Source organism: Cricetulus griseus, chromosome 2 (assembly GCF_003668045.3).
Source record: "Cricetulus griseus strain 17A/GY chromosome 2, alternate assembly CriGri-PICRH-1.0, whole genome shotgun sequence".
Classification (NCBI taxonomy): Eukaryota; Metazoa; Chordata; class Mammalia; order Rodentia; family Cricetidae; genus Cricetulus; species Cricetulus griseus.
Genome location: NC_048595.1, coordinates 236,603,042 through 236,619,735, shown reverse-complemented (window position 1 = coordinate 236,619,735; position 16,694 = coordinate 236,603,042). Strand labels below are relative to the sequence as shown.

Genomic DNA, 16,694 nt, shown 5'->3' with positions numbered 1-16,694 from the left:
GAAGAAAAACATCATTATTTCCATTTTATTGAGGATATGTAGACTAAAAAAATAGAAAGGTAATTTCTCAAAGTTACATGTCGAATTTCTTCTAAAACCAGGATTCTGGTCTCATACAGAGGCAGAAAAATTCCCTTCCTCTGCCTGTCCTTCATTTGGTTCTCAAATGCTCACCAGGCCCTTCCAGACAACCCTGATACCTTTGTCTAGAAGCAAAAGATTTAAGGATGTCTAGCTCAGCTCTCAGAAGCTCATCTCCACATTAGCTCTGGTTAGCAGCAAGGTGTTCTGGGCTTAGTCCTTTCCCTGCATCCTAGTGATGACATAGTGATCTTCAATTTCTTATTATGAGCACTGAAGTTTCTGTCTGAACGGTCTAGCTATCATTGTGTTCGTTAAGACCACTGTGCAGCTTGGGAGACTTTTAGAACTCCATCAGCAGTGAGACAATGACTGCCTATGTGGACAGTCCACGATTGCCTGATTTGGTCACTTGGTACTACAGAATCCTTAATGGGAACATGAGATATTTGCAGATAAGGTCCCCACTAACCCTTTATTCATCTCAGTAAACAAAGTCCAAGTACTACTAAGCAATTTTCAAAACTCAGAATGCAGCTTATGTTTGTCTGAAAGGCAGGGCATGAATAGTTCCCTCTGCTTATATTTTCTCTTTCTCTTTGTTTTCTATGTCTTTCTCTATTTTTGTACTTCTTCCACAAAGTTGACTGGTGTTTATTACAGGCATGTCAGTTTGGTTCTTATCCTTCTCTCCAGGTTAATTCCTACATGGGGGCCATCACTGTATTTATGGAAACCAGGACACCCACCGAAACACATACACTCCATAACACGGTTTTCATGGATATGAATCTATTCACCAGGCAATTCCAAGGACAATAAAATCAACAAACATTGCTGGTATGATCCATTTCTATGTTCTTTGATAAAGGAATTTCCTCCTCATTGTAATATTCTAATGTACTAGCTGACTCTCATAGATCTTCTCAGACAACACTGATGATTTGGTTTCTGAACATATATAAGAATTTGAAAATAGCTCTTCAAGAACAGTGCAAGGGGCTGGTAAGAGGGCTCACAGGGTAAAGGTACTTGCTGCTAAACCTGAAAATTTGAATTTGGTCCCTGGATCCCATGTGGTTGAAGGAGGTAACTCACTCCTGCAAATTGTTCTCTGACCTCCACATGTGTGCTCTAGTGCATGTGTGCCCTTGTACACGCTCACGCGTGCACACACACACACACACACACACACACACACACACCCCAAAGAAATTTCTAAAAAACCTACACAAGGAGTAAAATATCGTTTCTTTCACTTAAAGCCTCTAATTTACTTAAATAATCAGGAGGTGTGGATTAGCCACCACATTTTAGATATTTGAATTATTCCTTAGTCTTTTAAACTCTGAAGAGAAATTCATTTCATCCCATGCAAGCACATATTCAACCTTTTTTATTTAATTGATTTCTTAAGTCAATCTCCTATTTTTATGTACTTGTTTGGTAGTTTTTTTTAAACTGTCTTCATTTTTTGTGGCCACTTTAATTTTCTTCTTTAGATTAAGATCAGCATCTGAGGCTAGAATTTAAACCCCAGAAAATATGACAAGTAAAGAATCTTTAATTTATGAAACTGAACAAGTTGGCTTATCCAAACTTCTCTAGGGCTTTAGTGGGAGATGTCTATAATTCTCTGAATTGTATTCCTTTCAAAGTGATATTTTGTAATTCCATTCTATTACCCTTGCTTAACATTAATGAGATAAAAAAGATCACATTATGGCGATTGATGTTCTTCAAATTGAATGCATGTTTCCATGTACAAAGCTGTCTGCTAATTTAAAAACATAGCATGTAACATAGAATCATGACCATGGTCATCACTCAGCTGGGACCAGATAGCATTTTTTTTATCTATTCATTGGATTTAACAAGGCATGGGATGAAAGCAGAATACAAAGTGTGAGTAGATTATTCTGTAGCACTCCTTTTGGTCAATTCTTGGCAATTGAGCAAGGAAACTGAGGCTTCATGTTTCCATGGAAATAAACCTCAAGGTCAAAGGGGCATATGGAAGGTCAGCCAATGACAAAGGAACATCTGAGAGGCCATCTGGATGAGTGACCTGACATAATTAGTCATTAATCCCACTCTGGGGAACAATAGCGCTGGCAGAGAGTGTTTGGGCTTTGATCCTGGTCAGGGTGATCTCATGGGGGAGAGGGAAAAAAGCTCCACTTGGTAACTAAGCAGATTACCCCAGCATACTGTTAGCTAAAGACAAGGTGGCCAAGGAGGCCAACAGGATAGCATTTTACATATTAGAATATACTTCTCTTTACTTATCACAGGCTTTTTTAGGGCCATGTGGCTTTCGGATTAGCTTCTGGGTAGCATTTTTTACAGTTTACAATGGAAATCGAGAAAGAGTCTCAAAATACCTTGCTTAAAATTCTCAAGCAGCAGATGGAAAGATTGCTGGAGAGCCAAAGGCATTAGGCAGCTTGGTTTACAGGTGTCAATATTTACTAAGCAAAGTTTGCCAGGGGGTCTTTTGGGAAAAAGCATAGAGAATAGTTAATCAGTAAAACAATAGCAATCAGTTTGTTGTCTGATTTGAGCAGAATGGTTAGAATTATAAGTTGTCTTAAATGGAAAAATGTACTCATGAGCATCTGTCTTTCTTTTTGGCTCTTATTTATTTATTATTCTTAGCTGACTTTGATCAGCTACCTCTTGCATATAGCAACAATCCTATTTGAAGGGCTGATGATGTTTGGAGATTGATCTTGTGCGTTTCTGTAAAGTGTGAACATGTTAGCAGTCTTTAGAAGTGTGTGTATTTCAATAACTACTGAAACTACCCCCTTCTCCCCAGAGGTAATTTACTGGGAGTAAAGAATGGTAGCCAGATGAGGGAGTGTATATAATTGACCAAAGTCTCTTTATTGAGATAGCTTTCTAAATAATGAAATTTGAAAGTCATTGTCAGCCTTTGAATTTTCAGAGCGGAATCTAATCAATCATTTGGCTGTTATGACACGCTATGTATAAGTCAGTAGAAAGAGCATGAGACTGAGAATCATGAAGTAAGACCAGTTCTAGTCCCACTCTACAACTAATGTAATGTGCAATCATTTTGGAAGTGTTCCTTTAGCTATGGAGTGATGGGATGTATAATATCATATACTGAAAATACATTTTCCCTCTAGAATGCTGACTCTTAACAGCTAGATAGTGGCTGTCTGTACATCTGCTCACAGTTGAGAAAGATTTACTTTAGAGGGAAATTGATTAATAATGTCTGCCATTGGTGTGCAAAAGAAATGGCAGCCTTGGTATTAAATTCATATTTCTCTGAATTTTAAGAAAATTGGAATGGGATTATTTATATTAAAACTTTTTAAAGTTGTGACAAATTGTCACTGTTGGTACTGATAGCAGAGTACCAGCAATGTAAGATTCACATTACAGTAATGCACACACAATATAAAATGCTTTGCTTTCCAGTGGTTACCTAAGACATAGGGACCACTAACAAAATTAAGATTGTAAATGTAATCAGTGGCATGAAGCATCCCCTGAACAGTACTGTTGCATCATTCCTTTTTCTACTACACATTCACTTCTGAAAGGACATCACAAAAATAGATGTTTAGGAATGTTTTGAGTTTTTCAAAAGGTCAGAAATAGGTGGTATACATAGCACATAGCTTCTAGTTTTCTTCCTATGCTGCTTTTACTGATGATAAAAAGAAACTAGTCATCGTCTTGCCTTCTATCTATTAAGAGTCGTCGATTTTTCTGATGTGACAGGCTAAGTCATGCAAATTATTTGGTCAAGCATTTGCAAACATTTGCAAACATGAAAAATTTCAGAATTTTCTTCTTCGAGTAAATGTCCTCAAAGCTGCATATAGTGTGACTTGGGTTATTCTACTATCTAGAGATACTGCAGATAATAACCTAGCATTTTTTAGTAAAAAAAGTTTACTAAAATATTTTAGTAGTTTAGAGCTTCAAATGTTCTGAAAAATTTTATACTCAATTTTCTGTTAAATCTTGTTTATTTTCATGTAATTATCTCAGTCACAGTAAGTTTAAGGCAGTAAGTCCAGGGAACAAAGTTGTAAGAAGACATCACATTTGGAGAATTGTTCAGTTTTGTTCCCTTGGCTTATAGTCTCTTGACTGCAAATGTTTGAGCTGAGCAGTTTGTGAGCAGACAATGACATGTCCAGTATCTATGAGGCCCAGAGGAGCCAATTCTGAATTCTTAAAATTATTTTCAGTGGCAACTTGGAAATAGTGATCAGAAAACAAACACAAAGAATAAAAAAGAAAGTCTTCTTCAAAAGTTGATTCTCCTTTTATGACAGATTCTCCTTTTATGACATGTTGCACATTTTTCTGTGAGTTAATAAAGGAAGGATTTTAAAGCTATGTGTCTGTTGTTCATTGTTCAAGACTCATGATAGCTGTTTTCAAAACACTTTATGTGACAAATTACTTTATTTAAAATTTTACAACCAAAAGTTTAAACAATAAAAATTCCACATAGCCATTGCTGTTTATTTCACACTGTTGTTTAAATTGGAAGATTTTATAGGATCTTAGGTATTACAGAAACTGTATGACTTCAAAGAATCCTACACTGGTATGATTGTTTGCAACCATGAATTTTATACTCTGTGTGGTGTAGAGTACTTGTAAAACTAAGAATTATCTGTGAACTTTCCTGTCAAACACTATATGTGGAGTAGAATAAAATGCCCACATTTATACTACAACAGAATTCAAAGGCTACCCAATAATTGGTCAGAATTTGGACCAGTGATTTGGGGGAAATGTTTTGTTATTAATATTATTGTTGGCTTAAAGTAGATGGGGGGAAGCTCAAGAGGCCTCAGCCCTACATGAAAAAATATAGACAGATATTGTATGCTGAGAATGGGAGAAATAGTCTTCCACAAGGAAAGCACACCACTTGGTTGTCTACTACCGAAAGATCAGCTCTGAAAACAGGCATACAAGTAACATTACACATAGTGAGCAAGTTATGTTAGGAATATATATATATATATATATATATAATAAACAATATATAAACATTATATATATAATAAACAATGAAGAAGGTCATGTATTTGAAAGACAGCAAGGAGGGTTTGGAGAGAGGGAAAGAAAGGGGGAAGTTATGTAATTGTAATCTCAAAAAAGAGGGATAGGAAAAATGCTAGTTTATGGTAGTAGTGAAAAGCAGGATCAATTTTTTTCTAGCTGTACTGTTATTTTAATTTAATTTTTGATAATTTCATAAATGTGAATGATGTACTGCATACTTCTGTTATTTACCACCAGATATCCCATTCTTATCCCTTTCTCACTGCTTCAGACCCTTTTCTCTTCCCAACTAGACCTGCCCTACTTTCATGACTTTTTTTTCTTGCATGCTTTTTTCAGATAGCCATAGCAGTTGTGTTCATATGACTACATCAACCATGTCCTATCTAGAAGAAAACACTTCATAGGCCTCCTCCCTATTCTCCAGCACTTGAAATCTTTCCATCTCCTTTCCTGTGATGTTCCCTTTAACTAGGAGGGAGTAACTAGGATGTCCCATTTATGGTAGAACAGTCAACCTTATTCTCAGCATTGTGACTTACTATGCACCTCTGTATTAACTGTTACTCACTGCAAAAAGAGGCCTCTCTTGTTAAGATGAATACAGTGGCTAGTGACCTTTGCACTGTTTTTAATTCTCTACAATACATCCCCTTGTTGCTTGTGCCCAGAGTTGGCTGTTTCTCCCCCTTCCCTTGGTAATTCACAAAGTCTCAGGAAAAGTATTAGAAGACTGCATCACAGAGCAATTTCATCTATCTTCCCCCTTCAACAACAGTACAAGATCCTGTGGGTAATGGACACAGTTTTAGAGGATTGTGTAGATTTTTAATGTGGTGATATATGAATTGTTCCCCTGAGTACTCGAAATAATTTGTATCAAATATCTCCATATTTTCAATTAGTTTTGTTCTCCTATAGGCATAATGTGCTTATAAAACAAAATCATATCCACAGCTGTTGAGAAGTTCCCACTCTCAGAGAAATTTTTCTCCCTCCCTAGCACAGCACAAGTTTTTTTTTCCTCACTTTATGAACCCTATCCACAGAAAGTGGAAAGTAACCTTGAACATACTGGCACAGGAGAGCACTGGCTCTAAATATAACACCAGTAGCACAGACACTGAGATCAACAATCAATAAATGGGACCTCCTGAAACTGAAAAGCTTCAGTAAGACAAAGGACACAGTCAACAAGACAAAACGTCAGCCCACAGAATGGGAAAAGTTCTTCACCAACCCTACATCTGACAGAGGGCTGATCTCCAAAATGAATACGAATTAAACAAACAACATCATCACACAAAATAACCCAATTGAAAAATGCCAAAAGACATTTAAGGAAGGGCTCAACATCCTTAATCATCAGGGAAATGCAAATCAAAATGACTCAGGCATACCATCTTACACCTGCCATAATGGCTAAGATAGAAAATTCTGAGGGTGTGGAGTCAGAGGAACACTCAGCCACTGTTGGTGGGAGTTTAAACTTGTAGAGTACTTTGGAAATCAGTATGGCTGTTTATAAGAAAATTGGGAATCAATCCACCTTAATACCCTGTGATACAAACCTTGGGCATAAACCCAAAGGATGCTCAATCATAATACAAGGACACTTGCTCAACAATGTTCATAGCAGCATTATTCATAATAGCCAGAACCTGGAAACAACTAAAGAATGGAGTACTACTCAGCTGTAAAAATGATGACCTCATGAAATTTTCAGGCAAATGGATGGCAATAGAAAAAAAAAAAAAAACATCTTGAATTAGGTAACCCAGACTTATAAAGACAACCACAGTATGTATTCATTTATAAGTGGTTATTAGATGAAAATCAAGGATGACCAGACTATAATTCACAACTGCAGAGAAGCTAGGTACCAAGAATGGTCCTAAAAGAGGCACATGGATCAGCCTTTGAAGGGAAATTAGATAATATTTACTGTGTAAACTGGAGATGGAGGTGGTAAGGGAAGTGGAGGAGGAATGAGAACATGAGGGAACAGGATGGTAGAGACAGGTAGGGATGTAGTGGGAAGAGCAAAGAAAGAGGTATCTTAATAGAGAGAGCCACTATGGGTTTAGGGAGAAACCTGGTGCTAGGGTAATTCCCAAGAATCAACAAGAGTAACCTCAGCTAAGACTCCTAGCAATTGTGGAGAGGAAGTCCAAACTGTCTTACCCCTGTAATCAGATTGGTGACTATCCCAACTATCATCATAGAGTCTTCATCCAGTAATTGACAGAACCAGATGCAGAGATCCACAACCAAGCACCATGCTGAGGTCTGGGAATCCCAAAGAGAGGGAGGAGGGAATATATGAGCAAGGCAGGGGGGAGGTCAGGGCTGTCAAGAGAAATCTATAAAGACAGATGAACCAAGCTCAAGCTCGTGGAAACACATGGATTCTAGACTGACAGCTGAAAAGACTTCAGGGGACTGAAGTAGGCCCTTTGTATATGGGAAACAGTTGTTAACTTAGATTACTTGAGGGTTCCCAGGCACTAGGACCACAATGCAAAACTGGTACATGAGCTAGCTTGTTATAGCTCATTCCCTGTAGTGGGAGAGGGTGTTGACCTTGCCCCAACCTATTGTGCCAGACTTTGTTGACTCCTCATGGGATCCCTTTCCCACATGGACGAGTGCCCTGGGTTGGGCTTGGGGGAGGTGAGGTGGGGTGGGAGGGAGAACTGTGTTGGAATGTAAAATGAAATTTAAAAGAATAAATTATTCAAAAGATCATCAGACAGAAAAACATAAACAACAACAAAATCTTTTCACAAACCATCCAGGTCTTTACTTTGGCAGTCATCTTGAAAACATTTTCTACTCTTCCATTGGACTATGTAATTCTGGACTATTAACTCATGATATCTCAAATTTCCCTCTCTGATTTTCAGAGGCACCTTCCCTGCCTCTGAATGACCAGTAGCATTAACCCCTTTGTCACAAAGGTTCAGAACATTTTGTTCATATCACTATTTTAAGTGCTACAATTACTTTAAAATATTTTATTTTATTATTTTATTTTATTTATGTGTGTGTCTATGTACATGTTTCTGTGTGTCCTTGGAAGCCTGAAGAGGGAATTGAATCACGTGGGACTGCATGTGTGTGCTAGGACCTGAATTCTAGTCCTATGAGAGAGCTGTAAGTGTGTTTAACCACAAACTCATCTCTCTAGTCCCCACTTTTTTTTTTTTTACTTTTAAGTATTTATTAGACACTATGAAAACCATAAATTACCCAGATGTGTTTTGCACTGGCAAGAATCTTACATGTTTAACAGGGAGTTAGTTGGCTAATTTAAAATACAACCATGAGGGGGAAAATGATTCTTTTGAGCTGGGGGGGGGGGAGTCTCCTGTAGCCTGAGTTGGAGCAGAACTTCTGAACCTTCTTTCCAAAGTGCTAGGCTTACAGGCAAGCACCACCATGCTGTGAAAAAAAAACCAATACAATTTTTTTGAAGAACATTTAAGGAACAAGGTAGACAACAGGCTTATCTTAATATGTAATTTTTGTGTCATTGTAGTTAAAACATGTTGTTCAGTGGGTTAAAAAGGGCCCACTTTTTGAGCATATGCATACACTCAGTGAATGAAACTTTTTTTACAGTATTATAATTTGAATAGGTGCCAAATAGGTTCCTTTTCTTCAATCGGGAAGAGGAAATTATTTTCCAAATCACTTGGACAAAAATGACCATTTCCCCACACCATTCTGTAGTATTACAGATGCAGTGACAAGGGACTTCCTCAGCCTTTCAGAGAGGACATCCCACCTCTCATGATCTCATCAGCCAGGAGAATGTTGGTGGCGATCACAGTATAGGAGTGAAGCAGCTGCTTCTTCACACAGCAGTTATCCCACACACCCATCTATGCTGCCACCATTGGCTCACCTGTGTTCAAGTCCACACGGATAAGTTGACCCGATTCTGAATGTTCAGCTTGAACTTTAACTAATGATTCCTGAAGGTCAAAACCAGAGTTCTGCGCAAGAACCTTGAGAATAATGAACAAGGCATCTGCAAATGCCTGGACTCCAAGCTAAGCCCTGCCTTTCACGCTGGGCTTGTATTTAATCAGAGCTTCTGCCATTGCCACTTCTATTGCACCAGCTCCTGGGATAGATAACACAGCCATCATCGACAGCATTTTTGACGGCCCTCAAGCCATCTCTTATTGCATCCTGGATTTGAGTCATTGTGTGCTTGTTTGGTCCTTTAACCAGTAATGTGACAGACAGAACGGGGATTGTTACATTTCTCAATAAAGGTGAACTTCTCTTCGCCCAATGTATACTCATAGACAAGACCTGCAAATCCCAAACAGTGAGGATTCAGGTCATCTAAGGAATTCAGAGCTATACTGCCACAAGCAAGTGTCAGCCTCTCCATGTTTCTCCTCTTGGTCCTGTGCAGAGCAACGATGTCTTCTTTTGCAAGTGCATCCAAGGAAAAGGGGTCAATCCCCTTTTGGTTAATAACGACAAATCCTTTATCTGAATCACCACAGACTTTCTTTGTCAGTTCTATTATCTTTTAAACTCTATCTTCAGTGAATTTTCTTTCAACCTTTACTAGTTTTTCTCGCTCTTCGGCACTCTTGTAAAAAAAAAAAAACCGAATTCACTTCGGTTTTCTCATATTCTAAGGACACGTTGCACGTGAGGATGTAGGCATTTTCTACTCTTTTCTTCATAATCAGGATGCCGTGCTCCATGATCCAAAACAAGCCCCCTGATTAAGCTTGTATCAGTTTCAGATTTATGTTTCATCTCCATGATCTCAACCATGAAGAGGTCAATGGGTTCATCTGTTTTCTTAATGGCCGAAACGGAGTCCACTACAGCCTCTGTTAAGACATCTGCGAGTTCAGCATGAACTTTAGTTTGAAGAGATGTTCTGGCTACATCGATGAGTGTTTCTCTGTCCATCTCTCTGCTTACTTTGACTTGTTCCAAAAACTGGAGTGCCTTTTCCTTTGCAGCTTCAAAACCTTCAGTTATTTTCCTGGGATGAAAACCCTCAGAAATGTAGAGGTCTGCCTGTTTTAGCAGCTCCTCAATGATAAGGACATTGGATGTAGTACAATCACCAGTATGTCATCCTGGGCTGTAGCTACTTTTGCCATTAAAGAAGCTGTTGGGTTTGAATGCGCATTTCATGAAGCAGCACATTGCCATCTTTAGTAAGCTTGATGTCTCCAGCACCAGAAACAAGCATCGTCATGGTGCCCTTAGGCCCCAAGTTGGTCCTCAGTACATCCTGCAGGCCCCGTGCCGTGCTGATGTTCACGGCCAACGCTGCCTGCACCCGGGCCACCTTGGCTTTAGGGTTTAGGCTCTTCACCACCGCCATGGCCGGCCGAGCTCAGGGAGAGGCTGAGAACAATGTCTAGTCCCCACTTTTAAAATATATATGTGGTTAATATTTTCCTCTCTTCATCATCTCATGCAAGTTCTTATACATCACTATGAAAATCATGAATAAATTAATGGAGATTTTTGGTCTTTCATTTTTTTGTTCAGCTTTCCTTTTAACTTGAATCTCTAAGAAAAGACATTAACAGAGTTCATGGTTTTCAAAAATTATTAGTATCTATGAACTGTAAAGACAATGTATTTCAGATGACATTTTATTCACATATACCATGTGTTTTGAGCATATTGAATGAATTTTTACATTAGTGTTTTCTATGACTAAAATTCATTATAATCTTATCCTGTAAGGTTGTCCAAAATTTCCTTAAAAATTACACCTTGACCTAAATATGATTCATATATGCAGATAGGAATAGAATGTTCATTTTCTTGTGCTTCCAAGGTGTAAATTTTGTCCTCATAAAAAATATTCTCTGTCTTTTTTGTATGGTGTCAGAATTAACAGTCAGATTTACATAGTCAGAAATGTTGTATACACCTATGAGAGTACTCATTAACACAAGTCATTTTCTTCTTTAAGACTACATCCCAGCAGTGACTGGCTTAGTTAAGAGGCAGAGCTTCGCAACTGAATCAGTAGCATAGCAGAACTTAGTCTAACTGATTTGACTGAGAAAGAATGCTTTCTCACAGGAATGCAAGGCATAATGCATTTGAATGTATCACATTCTTATGAATTCAGATTATTAATAGTCTGTCTTAGTTATTCATAGAATCCTTGAATTACTCAGACAATAGATTTCAGAAAACTGTTATGCTTCAGTGATTTCTATAATCTGTAGTTTCCTATAAGAAGTAGGTATAGATGACACAATGCTGAAGGTAGTGCTACTAGATATACAAAAAACAAAAAAAAAACAGACCAAAAGATGGACCACAAAAGAAAGTCCCCTCATCACATAATAATTAAAACACCAAATGTACGGAATAAAGAAAAAATATTAAGAGCAGCAAGGAAAAAAGGCCAAGTAACATATAAAGGCAAACCTGTCAGAATTACACCAGACTTCTCCATGGAAACTCTGAGAGCTAGATGGACCTGGATAGATATTCTACCAACTATGAAAGAACATGGATGCCAGCCCAGACTACTATACCCAGCAAAGCTTTCAATCACTATAAATGGAGAAAACAAGATATTCCACTACAAATCCAGATTTAAACAATATGTAACCACTAATCCAGCCCTACAGAAAGTACTGGAAAGAAAACTCCAACCTAAGGAAATTAACTACACTTGCAAAAACATAGGCAACAGATAATCCCACTCTACAAAAGCACAAAATAAAAGGCAGGGTAAATCCACATACAAAACCAGTACCAATAACAAACCCAAAACAAACAAGAATAAACACTCAATGGACCTTAATTTCCCTCAAAATTAATGGTCTTAACTCAAAAAAAGACACAGGCTAACAGATTGGATACGAAGACAGAATCCATCCTTCTGCTGCATTCAAGAAACATACCTCAAATTCAAGGACAGGCATTACCTCAGAATAAAGGGTTGGGATAAGATACTCCAATCAAATGGACCCAAGAAATGAACTGGAGTAGCTATCCTTGTATCAAACAAGATAGACTTCAAACTAAAATCAATCAAAAGAGACGAAGTTCATATCATATTCAACACAGGAAAAATCCATCAGGAAGCAGTCTCAATTCTAAACATCTATGCCCCAAATACAAAGGCACCAACATTTGTAAAAGAAACATTATTAAAATTCAAATCACAAATAAGGCCTCACACAGTAAGAGTGGGAGACTTCAACATCCCACTCTCACCACTGGACAGGACCACCAAACAGAAACTTAACAAAGAGACAAAGGAACTAACAGAAGTTATGACCCAGTTGGGATTAACAGACATTTATAGAACTTTCTATCCAAACAAAAAAAGAATATACCTTCTTTTCAGCATCACATGGAACCTTCTCAAAAATCGACCACATTCTTGCCAACATAGCAAACCTAAACAGGTACAAAAAATTTGGAATAATCCCCTGTGTCTTGTCAGACCACCATGCTTTAAAGTTAGAAATCAAAAACAAATTAAAGTGCAAAATACCTACCAATTCATGGAAATTGAACAACATGCAATTGCACCATTCCTGGGTCAAGGAAGAAATAAAGAAAGAAATTAAAGACTTCCTAGAATGCAATGAATATGTTGACACAACACACCCAAACTTATGGGACACTTTGAAAGCACTACTAAGAGTAAAGTTCATAGCTCTAAGTGCTCACATGAAAAAACTAGAAAATAGCCACACCAGAGATTTGACATCACAGCTGAAAGCTCTAGAAAAAATGGAAGCAAATTCACCCCGGAGGAGCAGACACCAGGAAATAATCAAACTCAGGGCAGAAATCAATAACGTTGAAACAAAGAAAACAATTCAAAGAATCAATATAACAAAGAGTTGGTTCTTTGAGAAAATCAACAAGATAGACAAACAGCTATCCAAACTAAGCAAAAGGCAGAGAGACATCAGGCAAATTAACAAAATCACAAATGAAAAGGGGGACATAACAATGGACACTGAGGAAATCCAGAGAATCTTCAGGTCATACTTTGAAAACCTGCACTCCACAAAATTGGAAAATTTAAAGGAAATGGACAATTTTCTGGACAGTTATCACTTACCAAAATTGAATCAAGAACAGATAAGCAACTTAAACAGACCTATAACCTCTAAGGAAATAGAAGCAGTCATCAAAAGTCTCCCAACCAAAAATAGCCCGGGGCCAGATGGATTAACTGCAGAATTCTACCAGAAATTCAAAGAAGTGCTAATACCAATACTCCTCAAATTGTTCCACAAAATAAAAGCAGAAGGGACATTGCCAAACTCTTTTTTTTTTATTAGTTCAAGTTAGGGAACAAGCTTGTTTCACATGTAAGTCCCTTCTCCCTCTCCTTACCCTCACCCTCATCCCTCATCTCCCACCCACAACCTAGCCCCCACCCCATCCACCCACCACTCCCCAGGCAGGGTAGAGCCCTCAACAGGGGCTCTGCAAAGTCCACCAAATCTTCCTGTGCTGGGCTTGGGCCCTTCCACATGTGTCCAGGGCCAGGGTGTATCCCTTCTTGTGGGATGGGCTCTCAAAATCTTTTTACGAGGCTACAATAACCTTGATACCCAAGCCACACAAAGACACAACTAAGAAAGAGACCAATATCCCTCATGAACATTGATGCAAAAATTCTCAATAAAATCCTGGCAAATCAAATACAAGTTCATATCAGGAAAATCATCAACCATGATCAAGTAGGCTTCATCCCAGGGATGCAAGGATGGTTCAACATACGAAAATCCATCAATGTAATAGAGCATATAAACAGACTGAGAAAAAAAAAACACATGATCATCTCACTAGATGCTGAAAAAGCCTTTGACAAAATCCAACACCCCTTCATGATAAAGGTCTTGGAGAAATCAGGGATAACAGGAACATACCTCAACATAATAAAAGCAATATACAGCAAGCCACCAGCCAACATCAAAATAAGTGGGGAGAGACTCGATCCAATTCCTCTAAAATCAGGGACAAGACAAGGCTGTCCGCTTTCCATACCTCTTCAATATTGTCCTTGAAGTCCTAGCTAGCAATATGACAAAAAAAAAAGAAGGAGATCAAGGAAATACAAATTGGAAAGGAAGAAGTCAAACTCTCACTATTTGCAGACGATATGATCATCTACATTAGTGACCTGAAAAACTCTACCAGGGAACTCCTACAGCTGATAAACACCTTCAGTAAAGTGGCAGGATACAAGATTGACTCACAAAAATCTGTAGTCCTACTATATACCAATGACACATTGGTGGAGAAAGAAATCAGTGAAACATCACCTTTTACAATTGCCACAAACAACATAAAATACCTTGCGGTAACACTAACCAAAAACATGAAAGACCTGTACCATAAGAATTTGAGTCTCTAAAGAAACAAATTAAAGAAGACACCAGAAAATGGAAAGATCTCCCATGCTCTTGGATAGGTAGGATCAACATAGTAAAAATGGCACTCTTTCCAAAAGCAACCCACAGATTCAATGCAATCCCTATCAAAATCCCAACACAGTTCTTCACAGACCTTGAAAGAACAATTCTCAACTTTATATGGAGAAACAAAAGACCCAGGATAGCCAAAACATCCCTATACAATAAAGGAACTTCTGAACGCATCACCATCCCTGACTTCAAGCTCTATTACAGAGCTATAGTCCTGAAAACAGCTTTGTATTGGCACAAAAATAGACAGGTAGACCAATGGAATAGAATTGAAAACCCTGATATTACCCCACATACCTATGAACACCTGATTCTTGACAAACAATCCAAATTTATACAATGGAACAAAGAGAACATCTTCAACAAATGGTGCTGGCATAACTGGTTGTAGACATGAAGACATGTAGTAGACTGCAGTTAGACCCAAACCTTGCACAAAACTTAAGTCAAAATGGATCAAAGATCTCAACATAAATCCAGCTACACTGAACCTATTAGAAGAAAAAGTGGGAAATAACCTTGAATTAATTAGTACAGGAGACTGCTTCCTGAACATTACACCAGTAGCACAGACACTGAAGTCAAAAATTGATAAATGGGACCTCCTGAAACTGAGAAGCTTCTGAAAAGCAAAGGAGACAGTCAGCAAGACAAAACGTCAGCTGGGAAAAGATATTCACCAACCCCACATCTGACAGAGGGCTGATCTCCAAAATATACAAAAAACTGAAGAAGCTAGTTCCCCAAACACCAAACAACCCAATTAAAAAGTGGGGCACAGAACTAAATAGACAATTTTCAATAGAGGAATCTAAGGTAGCTGAAATACACATTAGAAAGTATTCAACTTCCTTACCCGTCAGGGAAATGTAAATCAAAACAACTGTGAGTAACCATCTTAATCCTGTCAGAATGACCAAAATCAAAAACTCCAATGACAGTTCATGTTGGAGAGGATGTGGAGAAAGAGGAACACTTCTCCACTGCTGGTGGGAGTGCCAACTTGTACAGCCACTTTGGAAATCAGTGTGGTGACTCCTCAAGAAAATGGGAATGAGTCTACCACAAGATCCAGCAATTCCACTCTTTGGCATATACCCAAAAGAAGCACATTCATACAACAAGGACATATGTTCAAAGCAGCACTATTAGTAATAGCCAGAAACTGGAAGCAGCATAAATGCCCCCCAACAGAAGAATGGATAGAGAAAATGTGGTACATTTACACAATGGAGTACTACTCAGCGGAAAAAAACAATGGAATCTTGAAATTTGCAGGAAAATGGATGGAACTAGAAGAAACCATTCTGAGGGAGGTAACCAATCATAAAAAGACAAACATGATATGTACTCATTCATATGTGGATTTTAGACATAGAATAAGGATTACCAGCCTACAATCCACTCTGCTAAAGAAGCTAATAAACAAGGAGGTCCCTAAGAGAGCCATACATGGTCCCCTGGAGAAGGGGATAGGTTCAAGATCTGCTGAGCAAATTGGGAGCACGGGAAGAGGGGGAGGGAGCTAGGAGCATGAGAAGGGGAGAACAAGAGGGATGCTGAGGACATGAGGGAGTAGAAAGTATGAGCCAGGGGAAGAATACACAATAACATGAATGGAGATATCATAATAGAGGGAAACATTTTTGGTTTACAGAGAAACCAAGCACTAGAGAAATGTCTGGAGATCTACAAAGATGACTGGTGTCAGCAATGGAGGAAAGGCTACCTTAAATGCCCTCTCCTGATTATGAGATTGATTATTAACTTATATGGCTTTATATAGCAGCTGGTGGAAGTAGAAGCAGACACCCATAACTAATCACCGAACTGAACTGGAACCCAGATGCAGAGAAGGACCAGTGAAGAGCACAGAAGTTCAGACCAGGCTGGTGAAACACACAGAAACAGCTGACCTGAACATCCGGGAACTCTTGCTCCCCAGCCTGATAGCTGGAATACTGATCCAGACCCCAGGAACATGGGTTTCTGTAACAAACCTCAGAAATCTATGGGACCTCCTGTAGAACCCCAGTATTTATCCTTCGCATAGGTGTGGACTTTGGGAGC

The 16,694-nt window shown here is 38.5% G+C and overlaps 1 pseudogene; it reads right to left on the bottom strand.

Annotated features, from left to right (window-relative positions):
• Positions 1-8,867: 8,867 nt before the first annotated feature.
• On the bottom strand, positions 8,868-10,526 carry LOC100774514 (annotated as a pseudogene).
• Between the last annotated feature and the right edge of the window lie 6,168 nt (positions 10,527-16,694).